The sequence below is a fragment of the Lycium barbarum genome, chromosome 5 (genome assembly GCF_019175385.1).
Source record: "Lycium barbarum isolate Lr01 chromosome 5, ASM1917538v2, whole genome shotgun sequence".
Taxonomy (NCBI): Eukaryota; Viridiplantae; Streptophyta; class Magnoliopsida; order Solanales; family Solanaceae; genus Lycium; species Lycium barbarum.
Window position 1 is genome coordinate 15,339,142 of NC_083341.1, and position 5,915 is coordinate 15,345,056.

At 38.0% G+C, this 5,915-nt stretch overlaps 1 non-coding gene across 1 annotated transcript; it reads left to right on the plus strand.

Annotated features, from left to right (window-relative positions):
* Positions 1-692: 692 nt before the first annotated feature.
* On the plus strand, positions 693-798 carry LOC132643084 (small nucleolar RNA R71). The gene has a single exon (XR_009583532.1). It is a non-coding gene; the product is annotated as a small nucleolar RNA R71 (small nucleolar RNA).
* The last annotated feature ends 5,117 nt before the right edge of the window (positions 799-5,915 follow it).

The following is a 5,915-nucleotide window of genomic DNA, read 5'->3' on the forward strand; positions in this document are numbered from 1 at the left end:
CGATCAAATTTTTCATCTTCTTGTCACTCTTATTTTGGTTGTCCAATATCTTTTCAAGCATAGATTCCATTCGACAGGTCCCTTGATCATTGGAAGGAACCTCTCGCCAATTTTGAGAGTTAGAAGAACAGCCCTTTGGTGGAACATAGGCATTGAAATTCCGATTACCATAATTTTTGTAGTTGTAATCCCTCCTGTCCAAACCACCATATTCATTCCGGCCATATTGATTGCTTTGTTGTTGGGGTCTCCATTGCTTTTGATAACCCTTTGAGAGTTATCGATATAATTAGCATCCTCACGTTGTGGCTGCCCCTCTATATAAGTTTCTTCCGAGACTTGGTACATTCCTGGAGCATGAGATGGCATCTCTTCAAAAACATTCACACTTTTATCTTTTTTCTCCGCAAGCCTCTTTGACAATAAATTCACGGTGGTTTGTAATTGAGCAAAAGCATGATCTCGCTCATGATTTTTGTTTGGCCACCACGGCAACAGAGAGACTACCATATGACAAGATTTCACTATCATTTGAGTGCCAAGCTTGATTGTGGGTGGTGAGCTTATCAAGCAACCTGGTGATGTTAACAAATGATTTGTCCATGAAGCATCCCCCAGCTGCAGTATTGGCAGCAATTTGATTCATTGTATCTAACCCCTTGTAGAACTTCTCGGTGAGAATAGCATCCGGAAACCCGTGAGCTAGAGATTGAGCTAGATAGTACTTGAAACGCTCCCATGCCGAATATAATTGTTCCCCCGGAAGTTGTTTGAACTCAAAGATCTTATCCCGAAGTTCAGCCTTTTTTCTTGGTGGGAACCACTTCTTTAAAAATGTATTGGCTAACTCGCTTCAGGTGTGAATAGAATTGCTGGGGAGCTTTTCATACCATTCCCTTGCTCAGCCAGCCAAGGAATATTTAAAGACCCGTAACTAAAGTGCATCAGCAGAAACAACACCTTGGGATTGTTGAGCACACACGTGCAGGAAGTTCTTCAAATGTCGGAGTGGCCAATCCTCCGAAGAATTTCGGAAATAACCTTCAAGTTTCAGTAGCTGATAGATAGAACTATCAATTTTGAAAGTAGCATTTCCAGTCCAAGGAGGGACCACAGCAGAAGCATAATCAGCTTCATTGATGAATTCCGCAAATATATTCTCATCTTCATCCTCTTCTGGTGCAGGTGGGTTCACTTGGAGTCCACCTTGGTTTACTTGATTTCGATTCTGTCTTCCTGCCATGTTCACCTAGTTCACCACAATAGCAAACAAGGTGTGATAGAATAGAAAAAGTTTTAAAGAAGAGTACACAACAATCAGTAATTTCAAAACTGTATTCCCCGGCAACGGCGCCAAAATTTGATACGCTCAAATTACACCTATTAATGGCGTAAAGCGGACGTTGTCAAATATAGTAACCCAAACAAGGTTGGGGTCGAATCCCACAGGGAATATGGAGAGAAAAAGGTACTAATTATTTATGTAACTAATCTCTAGAAACTTTAATTTTATTCCGCATAGTATAGAGGAGAGATTTGGTTTGTATTCACTATTTTGAAGTATTTGGAATTTGTTTGGATTGGGAGAACCAAAGTTGTGTCCCCGCGGTGATTAGATATTATACTATGGGTATCAATATGGTATATTTCTAATGGGTCGGGGTTTTGTATACACTTAATCTCTAATGCACTTTCTAATATTTTTCAATAGTTAGAAAGTATTTCTTTTCATGATTTTCCCAAATGTAGAAAAGTTGTAAGTAAGATCGATTAATCATGTCAAGTAGAACTCATCTTATCCCTAAGTAAGTTCATTAAACGAGGGTTAGCGCCCTGAGTCCTTGTTATATTATTTCAAATCACACCCTAGTTCATCTTTCCAAATAAACTAGGGTTTGTGCATAAGCAAGTGTTTTTTTTTTTGGTAACTAACTTTTCTTATTAATCACCAAGTGCAATATTTACAAATCCATAGCATACTAACACAGTATAGCTATCTAAAATATGAGACTCAAAAAATTCAGCAGTCCCTAGTTACAATCAAAACAACAGCTGCTATAACTTAGATCTAATGCCCAGAGAGGCTCTAACATTACTCACATAGGATATTTCTCTAGCTAACACGTCCCATTGTTTTGACCTGTTTTCAAACGTTCTCTGGTTCCTTTCAAGCCATACTGCATGTACAAATTCTGTGTACACCAGCTTCAATATATGAGCAGCCTGTGATTTACCTTTTGTATTTGCTACAATCCAGTTTTCCTGTTGTCCCCATGACTTAGCTTGGAACCCAGGTCTGTTTAACCATATCAGCAATTTTTGCCATAAAGTCTGAGTGTTGAAGCATTGCACAAACAGGTGATCTCTAGATTCAAATTGTCCTTGACACAGTTTGCAACTTTGATCAACATCGATACCCCAAGCAGTTAGTCTATCAGTTGTCATTAGTCTGTTTTGCATTTGGAGCCACAGAATAAATTTGACTTTAGGTCTTGCTTCATTAGCAAACATCAGGCACTTCCAAGAGATTATGTCCCTTTCTCCAAGCAGATGTAGGTATATTACTTTTATAGTAATTGGTTTCTGATTTCCAAAGCTCTGGTTTTGTTCCAAGATGCCTCTAGTTCACATGATCTGCTTCACCATCCAGGATACCTGATTCGGACTTGGCATAGTGAAGAACTGTTGGTTCTTGATATAGTAACTATGGATCCATCTGATCCATAGTTTGTCAGATTTATGGGCCAAATCCCAGCAGGTTCTAGCAATTGCAGCTTGGTTCCAGATCTGGATGTTAATCAAGTTAAAGCCACCAGCTGATTTAGGTAGACACATGTTATCCCATGCCACAAGTGCCCTTTTAGTAATTGTATTTGTGCCTGACCAAATATAACTCCTACAGTAGCCTTCGATTGCCTTCAACACAGCTACAGGTATGACAAACAACTGAGCCCAATAAGATTGAATTCCAAATAGTACAGATTGAACCAGTTGTATCCTTCCAGCATAAGAGAGTTTCTTAGCAATCCGGGAGGAAATCCTTGCTACTATTTTCTCTATTAGTGGGGACCATTGGAGGACAGCTAATTTTTTAGTGGACAAAGGTATCCCCAGATATTTGAAAGGCAATGTGCCTAATCCAAAACCAAATTGTTGGAGAAGAGCAGACTGAATAGTATCACTTATACCCCCCAAAATAGAAAGAACTTTTACCAATGTTTGCTTGTAGCCCAGATGCTTGAGAGAACTGTTAGAAACATTGGTATAAGGCAGCAACAGATGTTTGATCACCTCTAGAAAACAATAATAGGCCATCAGCGAAGCATAGATGGGTGATACCAAGTCTAGCACATTTTGGATGAAATTTAAATTCTTTATTCTCCTTGAGAGTGTGTAAGCATCTGCTTAGGTATTCCATGGCAATGGCAAATAAATAAGGGGAGATGGGATCCCCTTGTCTAAGCCCCTTTGTCGCATCAAATGCCTCAGTGGGTTCACCGTTGATCAAAATAGAATAATGTACAGTGCGTACACACTCCATAATCCAGTGTATTAATTTAGTAGGAAAACATAATGCTTCAAGTACTTGTTCCAGGAATATCCATTCTACCCAGTCATAGGCCTTTTGTAAATCAATCTTTATCATGCACCTACGTGATATATGTTTCCTGGAGTATGCTCTAACTAATTCATTAGCAAGGATTATGTTATCTGCTATTTTCCTCCCTGGGATAAATCCAGACTGAGACTCATAAATGATAGAAGCAATAACCTGTTGGATCCTAGCTGATAATACCTTGGCGATGATTTTGTATAGGACTGAGCAGCAAGAAATTGGTCTATACTCTTTGATATTAAGTGGAGCAGCAGTCTTGGGTATTAGCGTGATAACAGTACAATTGATGGGCCTATAAATTTGACCAGTGTGAAAAAATGCATTAACAGCAGCAATGATATCTGATCTGATAGTTGGCCAAGCTTTTTTATAGAAATAAGCATTGTAGCCATCTACTCCAGGTGCCTTATCATCTCCAATGGACTTTAATGCTTCATCTATTTCCCTCAGCATGAGTTAAAACTGGTCCCTTCCTCATAATTACCTTATTCACTGCACGCAACGATTGAGCAACAGATCCCATAAGCCCTTTGTAAATTTTTGTCACCTTTTCTTGTATGTCTTGTGATTCTGTCAATTTTATACCAGTAAGGGAAGTGAGTTCCACCAGTTGTTTCCTATTAGTTCTGTCTTTGATCACAGCTGAAAAATATTTGTTGTTTGCATCACCCGATTTAATCCATTGTGCCCTTGACTTCTGCCTCAATATACTCTCTTCAACAAGATTTCATTTTTCTATGGCCATTAGACATTGCTTTTCTTTTAGGAGCAAAGTATCGGACCATTGGTGACTGATTTGTTCCTGAATTTGGGTGAGTTCCTTTCTGGCCTGGGAAATTTTTGCAGTAATGCCTTGAAATTCTTCTTTGTTTTGTTTCCTAAAGTCACCTTTCAACCCTTTGAGCTTGTGCCATATATTAGCCATCAGACCCTTGGATGCCTGTTTGTTCCAACCATGTTCTAAAATACTATGGAATTGTGAATGTTCAGCCCAAACATTAAAAAATCTAAAGATGATTTTACCAGATTTTTGAGCCCCTTCAACATGAAGTACCATAGGTGCATGATCAGATACATTAGGTAATTCATAGTTGGTAACGACATGACCCCAATGCATCATCCATTCTGCATTGCCAAACATTCTGTCTATCCGACTGCATATTCTGTCATTTCCCAACTGCTTATTAGACCAAGTATAATAGGCACCTCTCCAAGGTAGTTCGTTCAACTGCAGATTCTGGATGCATTCCGAGAAATCTTTTAGTTCTGCTGTTGTAATAGGTGCACCAAACATCCTGTCATTCGGGTACAACACTGCATTAAAATCTCCTCCGATGAGCCAAGGTTGGTTAATTCTTTGCCCAATTTCTTCCAGTTTGCTCCACAACTGCTTTCTGTTTTCTATTGAATTAAAACCATATATCACAGTGATCAGCCACGAGAGAGTGCTTCCAGGTCTAGTCACTTGACAATGGATAAGTTGAGCTGTAAAACATATATGCATGATGTGGTAATAATTTGGATCCCAGGCAACCTATATTCAACTATTGACTGCTTCCTGATAATTACACATTATATCCCAACCTGGAAAAACATTTTTTGTGATTTTTTGTTGCTTATGTGCTTTAACTCTTGTTTCCACTAGGCAAGCAAGCTTGATGTGATTAGTTTTGAGATATTGCTTTAACATCTTTTGCTTGTGCCATTTATTAATCCCTCTCACGTTCCATGTAAGCCAGCTCATCTACATATGACTATGACATCCCCTGCTAGAAGGGAGTTGTTGTACTCTATTTCCACTTTGATCACCACCTTTCCCTTTATTGTTGACACCTAATTTTGGCTCGACGTGCTTAAAATTAACGTTTTGGGGGGTCCTGATTCGTTAAAGAGCACGAAATACATTTTTATATTTTTTTAAAAATTTATTGATGATTATCCTTATTTTAGGAATTTTCTCAATTTATTGTCATTTTTCAAGAATCATTATTTTGCACATGTATAGCGTAATACTACCATTTTTTTTTGTGCAATCAATAATTGTTTCTTAATTTTATAGCGATACCTTTTCATATCTTACACATGAATATTTATATTTTATACTTACATTATTATTTATACATGTATTAATTAACTATATTTAGTACAACCCGACAGTGCAGAGAAAAGTGGAGCAACTAATTTTTTTTAAATGCAGAGCAAAATTCAATCAAATTAAGGTCTCGTCACTTTTTTTAAAAGTAGACATTTTGAGGTGATGAGTTAGGTTTTGATTAGTTAAAAGAAATAAGGGGACAAA